The sequence below is a fragment of the Ascaphus truei genome, chromosome 14 (assembly GCF_040206685.1).
Source record: "Ascaphus truei isolate aAscTru1 chromosome 14, aAscTru1.hap1, whole genome shotgun sequence".
Lineage (NCBI taxonomy): Eukaryota > Metazoa > Chordata > Amphibia > Anura > Ascaphidae > Ascaphus > Ascaphus truei.
This window is the reverse complement of record NC_134496.1, coordinates 7,815,691-7,835,690: the sequence shown is the minus strand read 5'-3', so window position 1 is coordinate 7,835,690 and position 20,000 is coordinate 7,815,691. Positions and strand designations below refer to the sequence as shown.

Below are 20,000 nucleotides of genomic sequence, written 5' to 3'. Positions count from 1 at the left end.
ATCCTTCCCATATATACTTATTTGGTATATCCCTGTATACCTTTCCCATCTAAAAAGATGTCCAACCTTTTTTTGAACAAATCTATTGTATCTGCCATCACAGTCTCCATGGGTAATGAATTCCACACTGTAACTGCCCTTACTGTAAAGAACCCTTTCCTTTGTTGCTGGTGAAATTTCCTTTCCTCCAACCTTAAGGGATGGCCCGAGTCCTATGTACTGCCCGTGGGATGAATAGTTCTTTTGAAAGCTCCTTGTATTCTCCCTGAATATATTTGTATATAGTTATCATATCCCCTCTTAGATGCCTCTTTTCTAATGTAAATAAATCTAATTTAGCTAGCCTCTCCTCATAAGTTAGAATGTCCATCCCCTTTATTAATTTGGTGGCTCTTCTCTGCACTCTCTCTAGTTCCATAATGTCTTTTCTTAGGATTGGTGCCCAAAATTGTACTCCATATTCAAGGTGTGGTCTTACTAATCAAAGAAAGAAAAAGGTAGCGCTAATCTAAGATGGTGGAACCCGCAGCCTGTGATATAACTCTGACACCCTGGGTCAGATGGGATAATGGAAACAAATGTTATATCTATGGCGCTGGGTACATAACACAAAAAAAAAAGAGATGTAAATGTCATACAACCAGTGTGGTGATGATCTCCTCTGGTGCTCTTCCAATGAATGCAGCAGTTCATGCAAAAAAGATGCACGTAAGGACCCACTGCCGGTTGCTCTGATGTGTTGGGGCACTGATCCCCCAACACATCAGAGCAACCGGCAGTGGGTCCTTACGTGCATCCTGAGGAAATCTTGGCGGCATTCAAAACACCCACCAGCCGGTACACGTGGGGAGCGGAGGTTCGTGACGTCACAGACGGCAAGGGATCCTCCCTGAGCTCCAGCCAGATGCCAGCACACGCGGTGTGGTTCACATGAGAGGGGATACTCTCAGATTTATCCACTGATTGTGATCAGTGTATGTCTGGTAAGCGGGCATTTCATCTGAGGCTGCTGTGCAGACGTGACCTTCATTTTTAATGCTGTTTTATTAAATGTGACATTTCTCATCTGTCTTGTGTCTCAGCACATGTTTGTTTTTTAATGCTGTAGTCTGTCTAGTATGTAGTGTTAGTGATTGTATTACGCTATGTTTGTCTTTATCTTTTTTGCATGAACTGCTGCATTCATTGGAAGAGCACCAGAGGAGATCATCACCACACTGGTTGTATGACATTTACATCTCTTTTTTTTTTGTGTTATGTACCCAGCGCCATAGATATAACATTTGTTTCCGTGGTCTTACTAATGCTTTGTAAAGGGGCATAATTATGTCTACTTCCCTTCCATCCATTGCCCGTTTGATGCAAGATAAGATCTTGTTTGCCTTTGCAGCTACTGCATGACATTGGGCACTATTGCTAAGCCTGCTGTCTACAAGCACTCCTAAATCCTTCTCCATCAAGGATTCCCCCAATATATCTCCATTTAATTTGTAAGTCGCCTTTTTATTCTTGCATCCCAAATGCATAACCTTACATTTATCTGTATTAAACCTCATTTGCCATTTACCTGCCCACGTTTCCAGTCTCTCCAAGTCCTTCTGAAGAGAAATGTCATCCTGCTCTGATGAGACGGAGGCATTCACCCCAGAAACCTGATCCTGTCATCCCCCATACCATCGCGGGAGACTCAGGCCCCCCTGTTGCCAGCAGGTATGCACCACACTCCGACACGTAGCCAGACCCTAGTACAGAGGAGGGGGGCCCGATCTGCGATTGGCCCAGGGAAGGGGGGCTACATTGGGAATCGATGTTATTTTTCTTCATATTAATGGGTATCCTCAAAGCTAATGATATGCCAAAATGACGTCCATTAGCAAAACTACAATTGTTTCTTCACTTTTTCTGCTTGATGAATAGGGTGACCAGATTTCGAAAATGAAAAACCGGGACACCTTAAAAAATTATTTATTAAACAAATTACATCACGTGACACCCCCCGTTGCCATGACAACAAGACACTCTGATGCCCCTGCAGTGTTAGTGTGTATAGAGGTGGGGGCTTTGCTTGGGCCCTTCAACTCTTACAGCCAGGGCATTATTGGCCAGGAATGCCCAGTTCGGAGGGGATTACTACTTTAAAATGTATTTGATTCGTAACAACATCAAAAAACTCTAATACCATTAACTAACAACCACAGACAATGATAATCTAAACCATCAAATAAAATGTCTACGGCCCTTGTTCAAGCATGTTTGCGGTACTTACCAGATAAATCAGTGCCTGCAATCCACGACTGTATCCGCCTCTCCGAGCGTCTGAAAGCAATCCAGCGTTCCTGGTGTGTGGCTGAAGAGGTGAGGGACTCCCTCCTCTCAAACGGAAAAGAAGCGCAAAAAATAGAGTTGGAACATACCTATCATACAGGGATGAGAGAGAGAGACAGAGAATGAGAGAGAGACAGAGAATGAGAGAGAGACAGAGAATGAGAGAGAGACAGAGAATGAGAGAGAGACAGAGAATGAGAGAGAGACACAGAGAGAGAGAGACAGAGAATGAGAGAGAGACAGAGAGAGGGACATAGGGAGAGAGAGACACAGAGAGAGAGAGACAGACACAGAGAGAGAGAGAGAGAGAGAGACAAAAGTAATGTACTGTATAACCATTATACCGTACCCCCTAGTATTCGTGTAATCATTGTCCCACACCCCCTATTACTCACGCTTTGGCAATATTGAAATGTTCTTTTGACATGCCAATCAAGCTGATTTGATTTGAGAGACACAGAGACACACACAGAGACACAGAGAGAGACAGAGATACAGAGACACACACAGAGACACACAGAGAGAAACAGAGACACACAGAGAGAGACAGAGACACAGAGAGAGAGACAGAGAGAGAGAGACAGAGACACAGAGAGACACACAGAGAGAGACAGAGACACACAGAGAGAGACAGAGACACACAGAGAGAGACAGAGACACAGAGAGAGAGAGAGACACGGGCCTATTTAGTAAGCGTCGATAAGGCTGCGTCTATAGTATTTCAGACGGAGGGAAGGCACACACGCTGCAATACACTTGCTGAAGCCTGAGCTTTTTTATGGCTTTGCAGGGTATGCAGCGTGTGCGATTGGGGGCGTGGCAATAAAGATTTGGAGGCGTGGCAATAACGTTCCGGCACGGACGTCACTTCCCTACCTCACATCCCGATCCACCGGCATTTTTTCAGATGCAGCATCTGAAGCACTGTGCAGACAAGAAGAAAAATGCACACAATGCGCACCAGAGATTAAAATATAGTAAATTATTTATTAATAAAACAAGAAATAACCGAGGGGGATCCAACCCCACCTCAGTACTTTCTTCTCGTTGCTATTGCCACACTATACGTCCTGACGCCGGAAGGGAAGTTGGTACGCGACCAAGACGAGACACCGGATTTACAGTGGAACCACAACATACTACAGATTGCTGGAGGACCACACTGCGAGGGGCGCAGCCTATCGAGTTTCCCGGTCATCGTCCAAAGTCTGGAGCTGCGGATTGACCACCGGATTACCAGGGAGCCCGAGCCTGTCTCACACAATGCTTTTACCAAACGGATGTTTGTGAGTTTGCTATTTTTATCTTGTCCAGGAAATGAAATTGTTAAATCGAATTTACACATGGAGCGGGCGCTTTCTCTTCTTTTTTTTGTTTAGATATCTATCGAGGAGGTGGTTGTTTCCCTGAAGAGAGCTGCCAGGGCTCCAGAGGACGCTCGAATTGGATCCTTTTATGATTGAGTTATAACATAGCTATTAGAGCTAGGTTTCTGGACTTTTATTGTGTTTAGGCATAGTGTTTATTATTATTTTATTACAGCTACTTTTTAGTAATTGCACTGTTATTAATTCTGACCACTAATTCTCACTGCCATTATAATCTCTCTCTAGCCACAACCAAATTGCTATATCAGCTATATTATTTATTGGTTATACCAGGGGAGCACAAACTTTTGCAGCTCGGCCCCCTGCCTTCCCTCTGCTGGTGCTCGCGCCCCCCCCCCCCCCCTTACCTTGATGCGGCGTCACGTGACCTGCAGCGGCATTTGACGAGGGTGACGTCACATGACCCCGCGGCGTAATTTAACATACTGTGCTATATGTATGCACACACAGCTGTCTCTTACACATACAAATACTGTTTTTCCATCCCTATACACCAATAGGGACCACAAAGTATCCACACACACTTTTAGTTGTGCTACAAACTCTCACATTTCCACACCCACCCACACCATTTATATCCACTCCCACTCCACACACACCTTTTGTAAAGCACTGTATATACTGTGGGCTCTCCATTAATTTTCATTCACACTGATACACATACACACTCTTTCATCACTTGCTTTCAGGAACCTTTTGACACCTCTAGGCATAAAACACATCCACACAGGGGGAAGGACCAGCACAGATAACATTCCAAGAGACACTGTTTTTAAGTATACCTTTTGTTTGCTTCATTCATTGTAACATCGCCGGAAGAAGAGATCAGTGTATCTCGAAAGCTCGCACAAATAAAAGCATTTCGTTAGCCACAGAACGGTATCATCTATTTATTTTTTGATTATTGAAGCTCGGCTAACACGGTACTGATACCTCTATATATATATAGCGCGCGCACACACACATATAACGTTTTATCCAACTTTTTCATTTATCATTTGTAGAGAAAATGAACAATGTCGCCAGAAGTGCTATTTTTCAAAATGTAACATCTCTACTAATTAGTGTAAAATGATACTTCATATAAAGCAGGTTATGGGACCCAGTATAAAATGACCTTCATGTTTCTTATCACATCCCAGTATATGGATACTTTCTATTATCACAAGCTGCTAACATGTGACAGGGCTCAGAGTCTGAGCCCAGAATGTGACATACTGAACATTCTCATTCTAAATTTCAAAAAATATTGTGTTGATTTCTGACCTGACTGCCGTGGTTACAGCTCAACCACTCTGTTCTACTGCATGTCACCACTTTCTGCCACAACCAGCTGACGGTGGATCTGCAAGGAGTTCAACGCTCATTGGCATCACATCTGTGGCTTGGTTGACGTATCATTTCTCCAGCTTTTTATTGTATTGTTTTTAAATAGATTATATTTATTTAGTTGAATAGATATTTATTTAGTTTAATAGATATTTATTTAGTTTAATAGATTATATTTCTAAGTTTAATAAGTTATATTTCTTAGTTTAATAAGTTATATTTCTTAGTTTAATAAATTATATTTCTTAGTTTAATAAGTTATATTTCTTAGTTTAATAAATTATATTTCTTAGTTTAATAAGTTATATTTCTTAGTTTGATAAGTTATATTTCTTAGTTTAATAAATTATATTTCTTAGTTTAATAAATTATATTTCTTAGTTAATAGATTATATTTGTTAGCACAGTAGATTATATTTACTAGTATTTAAGTCTCCCCCTCAGTGCCCCATTAGGACCCGTGCGCATATTTCACATCTTTTCGGAGTCGCTTATTTTTTAGACCCTCGGAGCCGAAACCTAAAGGGGTCAGCTAAGAAAGTTCGGATCAAGAGGAGCCACACAGCTTAAAGACAGAACATTTCCAAGGGAGATGGAGACAATTTGGGTAAGATCTGATTAAAGGACAACCTTTGAGGAAGGAAAGGGTGACGGGGGAGTCTAAGAGGGGGGTGAGAGAGCAAGGTGGTGTGTCAGATTGGGGCAGAGCAAGAGAACGCAAAAATGATGGGGATTTGCTGCACACCAAAAAAAAACAATAAGTAGTGATACTTTTACCGGTCAGGGAAGACCGGCATTTCGTCCAATGGATACAATATGATTGATGGGAAAGGGCACACGGATTTGAATAAAAAAAGATAATTTATTGTGCCACAGACTACAATGTTTCGGCTGCTGGCCTTTCTTTGCTGGATTTAGTGGGTTTAGCCACTTTACCTGAGAAAGACCAGCAGGCCGAAATGTTGTTGTCTATGGCAGTGCAAGAGAAAACAGGTTGGGGGGGGTGGGTTCTCGCAAAGTCGCCGACCCATGGGTGAGTGTCTCCGGTGGAAACTAGTCCTGGACCCCGGGAAAGCTGTCTGTGGCCCATACAAGCTGAGTAACATGTAGAAAGGACACATGTATGTTCAGAATGAGTTAGCATGGTATTTTGAGAGGCACCATAGCATTTCAGTGCAAGTCAGTGCAGAGCACTGCAAGGTCAGTCAATATGAGGAAGGGTCCGTTGGAGGGTCCCAGAATATCTCTTAAAGCAGGGGTGCGCAAATCGAGGGGCACGACATTTTCTTGGGAGGAGGGGCTCGGCGCTTACAGTGGCCCCTCGCTCTTCCCCACAGCATTTAAATTAAATGCCAGAGATCGCGCGCAAGGCCTCTGTAAGTTCCCTTTCCTTGTCTCCGGCGGCTTCTGGCGACAGCAACGTGGCGTCACATGATGTGGCATTGCCATAGCAACGTGATATCACATGACGTCGTTACATCAGAACGTCGGAGACAAGGTGGGGAAGGTGGAGGGGGGAGCAGGGGGAAAAGGTTGTGCAACCCTGTCTTAAAGCATTGTATTGCATACAGATCAGAGGCCAAGAATGGATATGGATATCCGATGTGAAGCCGGAAATAAGACAGAAAAGACCGTTTCGGGGGAAGAAGGTGAGTGATGAAATAGCCGTCACTGTGTAACTCTTCCAATTACCTGCAACTTCATGCAGAGAAATAGCAACGCTTGTTTTTAACGTGCTAAGCGCCTAATGGGGAATTCAACTGCTGAGAGGTTAAGGGAGTTACTCACCAAACTCAGCGACGTTTCTGTGTCTCTGTGATAACTCCCCCAGGACATGCCTGAAAACCAGAGGTAACTCAATGTATTTTTGATAAATAGAAACATGACCTTCTGGGGAGGGGTATATAATGGGTACTGGGCCTGGTGAGGTGGGTATAACGGGTACTGGGCCTGGTGAGGTGGGTATAATGAGTACTGGGCCTGGGGAGGGGCGTATAACAGGGTACTGGGCCTTGGGAGGGTTGTATAACTGGGTACTGGGCCTGGGGAGGTGGGTATAACGGGTATTTGCCCTGTGGAGGGCGGTATAACGTGGTATTGGGGATGGGGTATAAGTGGCACAGGAGCTCTTGCGATACAGAGTATCACTGTCCCTGGTTATAAACACTTCATGTCTCCTGCAGATCAGGACACGCACGAAGGTGGTGCCCTTTGTGCTACCAGACGACGAGGCGGGCTACGAGGCGGACGACGAGGCATACGACAAAGCGGGCGTCAAGTGGAACAATGAGGTGGGCTACAAGGCGGCCGATGACGCAGACGTGGTGTACGATGACCAAGGAGCATACGACAGGTGTGGCCGGATCTGCTGTTTCATCTTTTTTAGGCGGAGAAGACCCCGGGAGCAGGTAGGAGAATACGAGAGGTGCGGACAGATCTGCTGCTTCACCTTTTTTAGGCGGAGAAGAAGCCAGGAGCAGGTAGCAGAGGAGCCAGGGCATAGATACAGGGGTATTCTAGGGGCCCTGAGAAGTTGGTTTGACCGCAGGAGAGGCAGATAAGATCAGGAAGGCTGCGGGAGGGGCAGGTACTAGAGGGAGATAGGGATATTGGGCGTGAGAGGGTGAGAGAGAACAAGGAGCAGGGCCGGAGCACGGGTTTCATGCGCCCGAGGCGAAACTTAAAATTTGTGCCCCAGTTGTATAAAAAATAATAAGATAAATAAAATAATAAAATAAACAGTGGCGTAGCTATCGGGGCTGCAGAGGGTGCGACCGCACCCCAGCGCGACGCAAAATAAAAATAAAAGGGCGCCAAAATACTGGATAAAAAAAAGAATAATAATTTTAAAAAAAAGATAAATAAATAAAATAATAAGAGGAAAAAATAATAATGATTTTTAATGCGCCCCTAGGAGCTCTGCGCGCTAGGCGACCGCCTAATGGCCGGCGAGGAAAAGGGGTGAATGGGATAGATATGCAGAGGGATGGGGGAGCAGGTGAGTTATACACAGGGGCACAAGGGCCCCATCACCCGCATCTCTATATACTGAGTGTGCCCCTGTGTATAACAATGCTGATCTGTGCTGCTCCATCTGATCTCACTGCGCAGTGATCCAGGGACCATCCGATCGCCATTTAATGGGGTCAGGAAGGAATTTTTTTCCCCCATTGCACAGCAGGGGTTATGTTTCGCCTTCCTCTGGATCACAGCAAAAAACTGCCCTTTGTGCATGAATTATCAGTGAGATCTTTATACACCCTGCATTGGTCTTCACCCCTTTGCTGCCGGAGGGGCGTGCAGTGCATTGCTCTGCGTGTTACTATATCGCTCTGCAATGTGCTGCAGGCCTCTCCCAGCAAAGAGATTAATTATTTCAATAAAATACTCTCTTTAATCAAACCTATGTGTAGTGTCTTTTCTATCCGTTGTATCTATTGCTAACAGCTCAGTGATTCTTACCCAGGACGCTGCACTAGTGTCACGCTGCCAAGCCGGGTGTGAAGAAGGTTTATAGGGTCACATATACACTTCTGCCAAAACACGAGTGCAAACAGGAAGCCCCTCTGATCTGTCATATCTTTTATTACACAAAACGGTATCTAAAAAGGTAAAAAGAACATACATGGGATTCTGTTACAAATATCTCTCTAATTACAAACCAATTAGCAAATCATTCAGATTAGAGTCGAGCGAAAGAAAGGGTTAAGTATCTCATGTACAGTATATGCAGTGTAGGCTGTTCTGCAGCATTACATGCAGGGGGCAACGTTTAGGAGATATAAGTAATGCTGATCTCAGAGCTGACCGGCTGACCTGCTCTACTGGCTGACCGGCTGACCTGCTCTACCGGCTGAACTGCTCTACTGGCTGACTGGCTGACCGGCTGACCGGCTGACCTGCTCTACCGGCTGACCGGCTTCTATTCTTTCAGCTAAATGACCCGAATTGTGGCCCCTGTATCTCCCAATTAAACGTTTTATTGGCATATTCTTGTTTGACTCGTTCTATACAGACATTTTCTATATATTCATTGTGGGATTTGATAACATCTATAAGATCTCTCAGAATATGACATTCTGTACGTCTGTGCTGAAGATTTTTCCATTCTCAATTTACTTAATATTAGTTTTTGGCATCAATTATTTATATCGAGCCCAAAATACCTTTATACAGAATGCTGTTCCCTTTAGCCCACAAATGCTGCTTCATTAAAGCCCATGGGTGGCACTTTATGCATTCTCAAACTTTTAGGCAACATCCCCAATTTCCAAAAGTGGGATTAAATCTGTGCATATTGAAATGGTTAATTTTGTTACTCAGACTCCTAAATCCCTCCCCAAATATATCCGTTTCACATAAAAGTGTGTGCGCTTCTCCTTCCGCCTAACTGGCACGTCGTCCTTACGGGCGCCACTCCGTGTAACTCCACGCTGCCCTCCACTGGCAAAAGAAATAAGATACATTTACTATACTCGTCTGGCAGCTGCTCCCGTATAAGGTGGGTAACTATGTATTAGGGGTCTTGGTAGAGCATATTTATACTTATGTCGGATAGATGAGGAATTAATATTCCTAACGGGTTATTGTGAGAGGCCTTAGATCTTATCCTATATGCACGCAGCCCTCGCCTCTCTGACCTTGAACACGTACTTCAATCTGATTTTTTGAGACTTGAAACTGGATTTCTAAAAACAAACTGATTTTAAAAACTGACAAGACTGTAACAATGGTATTTGGGACCAGAGCTAAATTGCTAAAGCTGCCAATGACAGAGCTTCAGATAAAAAACAACTCTAATACCATCCTAGCCCCTGTTACTGGTTTGAAATATTTGGGCATATAGTTCAACTCCCATTTAACATTTGGGTTGCACATTGATACCCTGACATACAAATCCTATGCCAAACTAGGTGTACTTTACAGGAACAAATCCTCCCTAAGGCCCTCATGCAGTAATCGCCTACAGCGATTCAGTAAGCCCAGAGAAGCTGGCGATTAGAGCAAAAATAACCGTTTTTTTTTTTGCCGGAAAATAAATAAATAAAATCGGCAGACGCGCGGTGATAAGCCACTTTTCGGCACTGATCGCCAGTTTTTCAAACACGCTCAATTCTATAAGCCCTGATCAGCTTATTGCGGCTGATCGCCACTTTAAAATGGCTGTTTCTTCTCCAAATTGTCCAGCCACAAAAGTTGGCAAGAAGGTGGGGTGAAGCTGCGATGAAAATAAAATGCATGTGTCCCAGAGCTGATATCCATTAATATCAGCACCAGTGACCCCCGGCATGAATCCGATGCATAAAAAATGCATTTACAGGCAACTTCATTACCGCCAAGGCAATGAAGGGGTTATATACCCGTGCCAGGCTTATAGCGTGTAGCGGGGTGGGTGAAGGTGGTATTTGGCCCTGGGTGGGTGTTTAGGCCTTGCCAGTGGGTTGCGGAATGACTTAACCTCTTCTTTAACTTAGCGGTTAATAGAGCTAAGGTAATGAAGGGGTTAACCCCTCCCGCTACCCCCCCATCCGGTAGGCCTAAACACCCATCCTTGGGGCCAATACCCCGTTCACCCACCCCCGCTACCCACAATAAACAAAAATACACATAACAGCCCCACTGGCCACCTCCTAGGTCCCTAATAAACCATTACAATATTCATAAAACCATTATTTTGTTTACACCCAGGATTATTACATGGGATTAGGGCTATGTTATTCAGTGAGGGGTTGTATGTTTGTATTCGTAGGGACAGGCAAGGCCGGAGCCAGATGGGGTTCTCCTGCCTCTGTCCTCCCTGTCTCCTGACCCTTCCTGTAGCCGGACAAAGAAGAAGAAGCAGGCACACGGTCTTACTCAAAGGAGGTTTAATATGCCATAAAGTCCAACGTTTCGGCAGTCAAGGTGAAGGCTACAAACACAAGAAACAGTCACAATATATACCACCCCCCTGATACTCACCCCTCCCCGCTCTGCCACATAACCAGGATGTTGACGCCCACCTGATAACGTCAGAGCTACCATATGGCGCCCCCTAGTGACGTCAGACGTCTAGGTCTAAATCCCTGGCAATACAGCATAGAGCTGTCTTGGAGGACTGCAGCCACAGCCACACCTCTCCCCAGACTGAACACTCCCCCATGATGACGTCAGCGTGACCCGGCAGTCAGGGGGGGGGGTAAGGGAGGGCGGGCGTGCACCAATCAAGACTGTACTTACAGGGCTGGACAAAGATGTATCCGTCGCCATGGGATCAGTGTCAGAGCAGTGAGGAGTGAGACATTCCTATAAATCACCCTGAAAGTGTCAATAAACCACACACCAAAATATTAATAAAGCATATGTGCACAAAACTAATACAGCTATATACTATTAAAAACATGTGACTGTATACTGCTGATGACATCAGTATAATCCTGCAAAGTTACAGTGAAATTCCACATAAGAATATGCAGTACATCAGTATTTAGAATATACTAGTGTGTATACCTAGGTCAGAAATGGGTACACACAACCAGGGGGGGGGAGAAGGGGAAGGGAGGATGGGGAAGGGGGAGGGAGGGAAGGGAAGGGGGAGGGGGGAGGGAGGGAAGGGAAGGGGGAGGGGGGAGGGAGGGAAGGGAAGGGGGAGGGAGGGAGGGGAAAAAAAGAAGGGAAAAAAAACACACAAGTAGGATAATCTTCCCAATTGGTAAGTGCAGAGTCCATGGATGGTGCAAGATCAAATATGCCTGTAGAAAGACAAAAATTACCTTCTATTAAGGAAGCATTTTAAATTCTGTTGCTCATTAAGACCCATACCATTGCTGGTATTTAAAGCATGTATCCAGAATGCTTCACGTCTCAATAAGAAAGTCTCCCTATCTGGAGTGCCTTGTCTAGGTGCTACTGTCTCAATACCCATGATGCGTAAAGAGGCAACATTATGATTGTGTTCCACACAGTGTTGCACAAGAATAGAGGGATCCGTACCTTTTCGAATTACACTTTTATGTTCAATGAACCTTGTTTTTAACATTCTTATGGTCTTACCCACATAAAGAAGACCACATGGACACTTTATTACGTACACTACATATTCAGATCTACATGTGATTCTATTTTTGATTTTTATGATCCTCCCGCTTTGGGGGTGACTGAATTGACTACCGGTAGTCAGACTGTTACAGACCGAGCAGCTCATGCATCTAAAGTTACCCGGTCTGCCACCCTCCAGAAAATGAGGAGTTCTGTAGTTACCCTCATTATCTGCATGTATCAGGCTATCCGCCAGATTTCTCCCTCTTTTGAATGCCACCATTGGTGGTACACAGCAACTTTCAGATAATATATCATCATTTTGCAGAATATGCCAGTGTTTAAGAATGGTAGATTTAATAAAACCACCAGCTTGACTGTATATAGTGGTAAATACAAGCCCGTCCTCCTTCTTATTTTTGGTAGCACTTACCTCTTTATCCAGTGCCCGGTCTAACACAGCAGGAGGATATACGCAGGAAGATATCCCCTAGCCAGGAATCTACCACGTAGTTCTCCAATAGCTGGTTCAATATGATCCTTCCTGCTCGTGATTTTGCAGACCTGGACTTTCTGTGAAAAAGGTAATACATCAATAAGAGAAGGAGGATGATGGCTATCTGCCCTTAAAATTGCATTTCTGTCTGTATCCTTTCTAAAAAGATCAGTATGTAACTCCCCATTAGTCTGTGTAATGAGGACATCTAAAAAAGAGAGTTGCTGTGTACTCCATGTATTAGTGAGGAGGACCGGTGAATGGAGACCATTAAGATACTCAAAAAAGATAACAGCTGATCCTCCGTACCTGTCCATATGAAAAACATCATCAATATATCTGTAATAGCTTTTAATATGCACTAAAAAGTCTGATTTGTAGATGTACTGCTCTTCGAAATGTGTCATGTATATGTTGGCGTAAGCAGGGGCCATATTACTGCCCATTGCTGTCCCCTTAATCTGCAGGAAGAAATCACTCTCAAATCTAAAATAATTTTTATAGAGAATGAAATGTAAAATGAGCATAATGTATTCAATTGGAACAGTATCACTATAATGGCGAATGAGGGTGGCCTTGATTATCTCAAGACCTTCAACATGGGGGATTATTGTATAAAGGCTAGACACATCTAAACTAACCAGAATATGATTAGTCCCATCACCAGGTGAGTTTTTTAATTTGTCAAGGAAATCAAACGTGTCTTTGATGTATGAGTTGGCTGTCTGTGCTATAGGTTGTAGAAATGTGTCTACAAATTTTGCAAGGGGTTGATTTAATGAATTAATAGCAGCTATAATAGGCCGCCCCAGGGGATTGTTTAAATTCTTGTGTATTTTGGGCAAGGTATAGAAAATAGGGCATTTAGGATGCAACATAGTTAGAAACTCAGATTCAGGCTCTGTTATCCACCGGTTATTAACCCCCATTTGGATAATTTCCTTAATTTCTCTCGCATAGTTAAAGGTAGGGTCCCTATCCAATTTAATGTAGCAGTTAATGTCACTCAGTTGTCTGATGGTTTCAGCCTTATAATCTGAGTAATTCTGCACTACTAGGGCACCCCCCTTGTCCGCACGCTTAATAATAATCTCATTATTATTAGTCAACATTTTTAATGCTTCCTTTTCCTGAACAGACATATTGTATGTAGCCCTATGTTTGTTTTTTTGTACCTTGCAATGTCCCCCTTAACCAGTCGTATATATGTGCTGACTGATTGATTTTTAAATGGCGGGACAAAAGTGGATTTGAGCTTGCACATTTTGGTACCTTGATAAGAAGCCGAATTATCTGTCCCTTGCTGGTCAGTGGCCAAATTAACTGTCCCTTGTTGTTCATAGGAGGATTACCTGTCCCTGGTTGGATATTGGAATGCACCGATTCTGTAGACCTGTTAGAAAAAAATGATTTAAGGTTTAATACACGTTCGAATTTAAATAGGTCAACCTCCAAATCAAAATCATTAAACAATGTAGTAGGTACATATGAGGGCCCCCTCGCTAAAACAGACATTTCACATTGATTAAGAGTGTAATCAGACAGATTAACAACCAAGGTGTCCATACTCATTTCTGCTCCGTTGTACGTAGGGGATAGGGTGATCTTCCCTTTCCCCTGGCCCCCGCGTCCAATTTTCCTTTTCCTTTCTCCTTGTCCTTGGATTGGCCTAAAAAAGGGGCCGGACTTTGGCCTCTCTGACGTTCTGTTGAGGAATGGGCTTCAGAGTCACTGGTGTGGACTTCTTGGACTCCCTGAGGTGCTCTCCCTCTTTGGTTCTTGCGTTGTTTGGGGTCTTGCTTCAGCCACGGGTATACTCTTCCATCTTTATAGTCATTAACAACTTTTTTGAATTTCAACTTCTTAAAGTGAATAAGATCACTTTTAATTTTTTTCCAGCTTGGTCTTAAGACTATCCAATGATTGTACAACGTCCGTACCAGGGCTAGACTGTTCAATGAGGATTTCCACTTTGAGTATATCCTTCCTTGTGTGGCTAAGTTGTTCCCCCACCTCCTCAATAACCAAAATATTCAAGTCCAAAGAGGCCCTATTAAAGCTGCAGTTCAGTCTTTTTTTTATTTTATTTTTTTTTTTACTTCAATAGTTTCATGTGGGCAATCTCTAATTACCTAAAGAACTGTATAGCTGCAGGTCAATTCGTTCTCCATGTATTGATAGGTGAAATTTGGTGACATAATTAGTGAAGGGATCTGTTTTTCTTCTGCTTCTGTCTCTCAGTGGAAGCTCATGAATATTCATGAGCACTCCTGCATTGACATGTGCTAGAGGGAGGGCAGGGCTGACAAAGGGGTGTGCCAGGGCTTGTGACAGGACATGAAGGGGCAGTGCCTTAGCAAATGGCTGTTAAAATAGAATACAAGAAAATTGGTCTTTCAAAGTTGTTTTTTTAAAAACAGAAAATGCTAAAAGTATTTTTTCTCACTACAGAACTGATTTATTAAAAAAACCACACATGGAGGATATTGACTGAACTGCAGCTTTAAAGCATTGTCCTGCATACAGATCAGAGGCGAAGAATGGATATGGATACCCGATGTGAAGCTGGAAATAAGACCGAGAACAATACCGAAAAGACCGTTTCGAGTGATAAAATAGCTGTCACTGTGTAACTCTTCCAATTACCTGCAACTTCATGCAAAGAAATAGCAACGCTTGTTTTTAACGTGTTAGCGCCAAGGGGGAATTCAACTGCTGAGAGGTTAAGGGAGTTACTAACCCAAACTCAGCGACGTTTCTGTGTCTCTGTGATAACTCCCCCAGAAGATGCCTGGAAACCAGAGGTAACTCAATGTATTTTTGATAAATAGAAACTTGACCTTGGAGACTGTGAGACCCCCTCTCCTTCCCCCCCTTCCCTTGGCTTCCCAAACCCCACCATAACCAATACATAAATAACCACAAACACGAGGTCTGGCGGCCACTGCTTTTTAGTAAAACTTCAATTAACCTAATTAGTGCCAACCCCCTGCCAGAGTGCTCGCTCATTGTGTAAAGGCCAAAGGTACCCGATCCAATGGCCCGTAACTCCCCCCTAGCCGGGCCCCGCCTGTCTGGCGAGAATGGGCCCAGGAACGCACGTGTAAATGAGCCGCGCCCACTCGCCACTCCCAGCCACCTTTTATTTTATTTCTGTTATTCATTTTCATTGTTTATTTATTATTTTTTTTCTTTTAAACACGTACAACCAACATATTTACCAGTATTCACAATAAAGGGCAGGGTGGGCGGGACTCCCATGGCAGGGCGTAGACTGACCCCGCGCCTCTGTCTAATTGTAACCTCCCTGGCCCTTCCCCCGGCTGTGTCACGTCACTGCCAGAGGGGGGGGGGGAAGGCCAGGGGGGACGTAGTCCACACTCACAGGTAAGGGAGAGCCTAGTCCCTCTGGTCATAGCGCCCGGTCACCGAGGGCTCAAGGCTACTTTTCTGGGTTATTTAGAAACGAGCTACACTGGGGAATATTTAGGGGTCTCCCCAAACAAAGAGAGAACATTTAGGGGTCTCTCCAGACTCAGAGAACCCCACACACTTAGATCTGAGGTTTGTGCCCCTATTAGTCCTGGGCCTATTAGTAAGTTAAAGCTCGCTGAGGTGGGCTGAGCCGCGCTGAGCAGATGCACAAACCCCCTGCATCTGTCATCAGCGCGGCTATAGTTTCCCCCTCCGCATGCGTGCTCATGCGTGCTCATGCGTGCAGAGGCTCAGAAACTTTGCCGATACAGGCAAGTTTCAAATTTGCCGCTCGGGGAAGCGAAGAAACGGTCACGTGACCGCTCCCATCCAATGGGAGCGGGGACTAGCCCCGCTTCCCGCTCCGCCTCCTGAGACGCCTCCGCTCTGCCTCGGCTCCGCCTCCACCCCGCCCCCAGAGCGCGCTCACTGCCTCGCCTGCAAGGACAGAAAAAAACACCATTTTCAGCAGGCGAGGCAGAGCAGGAGCGCGGCTCAGCGTGGCTGAACCCTCTATGTCCCAGGCCTTACATGGGGGGGGAGAGAAATACATAGAAACAAAAATAAGGAGGGACAGAGATAAATAAAAGAGATAAGATTAAAGGGGGAGAGAGAGACTGACAGGAGAGGGAAAGGAAAGGCAGAGAGTAGGGAGACTTCTCACCCAAGGTGATGAAACAGCTGTGACACATGGACACCTTCTCTGGGAAACCTTCCACTACCCATGTGACATTACACCTCCACCGTAGGGGGTCCTGCATCTGGGGAGTGTGTGTGTAAAGGATCCTGGGGAGGGACGTATAACGGAGTTCTGGGGAGGGGTATATAATGGGTACTGGGCCTGGTGAGGTGGGTATAACGGGTACTGGGCCTGGAGAGGTGGGTATAACGGGTACTGGGCCTGGGGAGGGGCGTATAACAGGGTACTGGGCCTGGGGAGGGGTGTATAACAGGGTACTGGGCCTGGGGAGGGGTGTATAACAGGGTACTGGGCCTGGGGAGGGGTGTATAACAGGGTACTGGGCCTGGGGAGGGGTGTATAACAGGGTACTGGGCCTGGGGAGGGGTGTATAACAGGGTACTGGGCCTGGGGAGGGGTGTATAACAGGGTACTGGGCCTGGGGAGGGGTGTATAACAGGGTACTGGGGAGGGGTGTATAACAGGGTACTGGGCCTGGGGAGGGGTGTATAACAGGGTACTGGGGAGGGGTGTATAACAGGGTACTGGGCCTGGGGAGGGGTGTATAACAGGGTACTGGGCCTGGGGAGGGGTGTATAACAGGGTACTGGGCCTTGGGAGGGGTGTATAACAGAGTATTGGGCCTGGGGAGGGGTGTATAACTGGGTACTGGGCCTGGGGAGGTGGGTATAACGGGTATTTGCCCCGTGGAGGGCGGTATAACGTGGTATTGGGGAGGGGGTATAGGTGGCACAGGAGCTCTTGCGATACAGAGTATCACTGTCCCTGGTTACAAACACTTCATGTCTCCTGCAGATCAGGACACGCACGAAGGTGGAGCCCTTTGTGCCACCAGACGACGAGGCGGGCTACGAGGCGGACGATGAGGCATACGACAAAGCGGGCGTCAAGTGGTGCGAAGAGGTGAGCTACAAGGCGGCCGATGAGGCAGACGACGAAGCGGATGTCAAGTCTGGCGATGAGGTGGGCCATGGCGAAGGAGAATACGAGAGGTGTGGACGGATCTGCTGCTTCACCTTTTTTAGGCGGAGAAGAAGCCAGGAGCAGGTAGCAGAGGAGCCAGGGCGTAGATACAGGGGTTTTCTAGGGGCCCTGAGAAGTTGGTTTGACTGCAGGACCGCAGATAAGATCAGGAAGGCTGCGGGAGGGGCAGGTACTAGAGGGAGATAGGGATATTGGGCGTGAGAGGGTGAGAGAGAACAAGGAGCAGGGCCGGAGCACGGGTTTCATGCGCCCGAGGCAAAACTTAAAATTTGTGCCCCAGTTGTATAAAAAATAATAAGATAAATAAAATAATAAAATAAACAGTGGCGTAGCTATCGGGGCTGCAGGGGGTGCGACCGCACCCCAGCGCGACGCAAAATAAAAATAAAAGGGCGCCAAAATACTGGATAAAAAAAATAAAAATAATTTTCAAAAAAAAAAAGATAAATAAATTAGAAATAATAAGAGGAAAAAATAATAATGATTATTAATGCGCCCCTAGGAGCTCTGCGCGCTAGGCGACCGCCTAATGGACGGACGGCCCTGCGAGGTATGCGGGAGGAAAAGGGGTGAATGGGATAGATATGCAGGGGGATGAGGGAGCAGGTGAGTTATACACATGGGCACAAGGGCCCCATCACCCGCATCTCTATATACCGAGTGTGCCCCTGTGTATAACAACGCTGATCTGTGCTGCTCCATCTGATCTCACTGCGCAGTGATCCAGGGACCACCCGATCGCCATTTTATGGGGTCAGGAAGGAATTTTTTCCCCCCATTGCACAGCAGGGGTTATGTTTCGCCTTCCTCTGGATCACAGCAACAAACTGCCCTTTGTGCATGAATTATCAGTGAGATCTTTATACACCCTGCATTGGTCTTCACCCCTTTGCTGCCGGAGGGGCCTGCAGTGCATTGCTATGCGTGTTACTATATCGCTCTGCAATGTGCTGCAGGCCCCTCCCAGCAAAGAGATTAATTATTTCAATAAAATACTCTCTTTAATCAAACCTATGTGTAGTGTCTTTTTTATCCGTTGTATCTATTGCTAACAGCTCAGTGATTCTTACCCAGGACGCTGCACTAGTGTCACGCTGCCAAGCCCGGGTGTGAAGAAGGTTTATAGGGTCACATATACACTTCTGCCAAAACACAAGTGCAAGATCTGTCATATCTTTTATTACACAAAACGGTATCTAAAAAGGTAAAAAGAACATACATGGGATTCTGCTACAAATATCTCTCTAATTACAAACCAATTAACAAATCATTCAGATTAGAGTCGAGCGAAAAGAAAGGGTTAAGTATCTCATGTACAGTATATGCAGTGTAGGCTGTTCTGCAGCATTACATGCAGGGGGCAAAGGTTAGGAGATATAAGTGATGCTGATCTCAGAGCTGACCGGCTGACCTGCTCTACTGGCTGACCGGCTGACCTGCTCTACCGGCTGACCTGCTCTACTGGCTGACCAGCTGACCTGCTCTACTGGCTGACCGGCTGATATGCTCGACCGGCTGACCTGCTCTACTGGCTGACCGGCTGACCTGCTCTACTGGCTGACCGACTGACCTGCTCTACCGGCTTCCCTTCTTTCAGCTAAATGACCTGAATTGTGGCCCCTGTATCTCCCAATTAAAGCTGCAGTTCAGTCAATATCCTGCATGTGTGGGTTTTTTAATAAATCAGTTCTGTATTAAGAAAAAATACTTTTAGCATTTTCTGTTTTTAAAAAAAAAACTTTGAAAGACCAATTTTCTTGTATTCTATTTTAACAGCCATTTGCTAAGGCACTGCCCCTTCATGTCCTGTCACAAGCCCTGGCACACCCCTTTGTCAGCCCTGCCCTCCCTCTAGCACATGTCAGTGCAGGAGTGCTCATGAATATTCACAGTGGCAGAAGAAAAACAGATCCCTTCACTAATTATGTCACCAGATTTCGCCTATCAATACATGGAGAACGAATTGACCTGCAGCTATACAGTTCTTTAGGTAATTAGAGATTGCCCACATGAAACTATTGAAGTAAAAAAAGAAATAAAATTTAAAAAAAAGACTGAACTGCAGCTTTAAACGTTTTATTGGCATATTCTTGTTTGACTCGTTCTATACAGACATTTTCTATATATTCATTGTGGGATTTGATAACATCTGTAATATCTCTCAGAATATCACATTCTGTACGTTTGTGCTGAAGTTTTTTCCATTCTCAATTTACTTAATATTAGTTTTTGGCTTCAATTATTTATATCGAGTCCAAAATACCTTTATACAGAATGCTGTCCCCTT

At 45.1% G+C, this 20,000-nt stretch overlaps 1 protein-coding gene across 7 annotated transcripts in view; it reads right to left on the bottom strand.

The window, feature by feature from the left end:
* AP1S3 (adaptor related protein complex 1 subunit sigma 3) overlaps positions 1 to 20,000 on the bottom strand; it is a 146,836-nt gene that overhangs the window by 108,743 nt on the left and 18,093 nt on the right. For 6 of the 7 annotated variants that reach the window (XM_075569659.1, XM_075569652.1, XM_075569656.1 and 3 more), the window contains 6 exons: positions 13,828 to 13,948; positions 12,493 to 12,632; positions 11,262 to 11,339; positions 8,505 to 8,644; positions 3,202 to 3,249; positions 2,267 to 2,414 (listed from right to left, as the gene is read on the bottom strand). The gene's annotated coding sequence lies outside the window, so the exon portion shown is untranslated. The remainder of the gene's footprint in view (positions 1 to 2,266; positions 2,415 to 3,201; positions 3,250 to 8,504; positions 8,645 to 11,261; positions 11,340 to 12,492; positions 12,633 to 13,827; positions 13,949 to 20,000) is intronic. The other variant, XM_075569655.1, reaches the window with a different exon arrangement.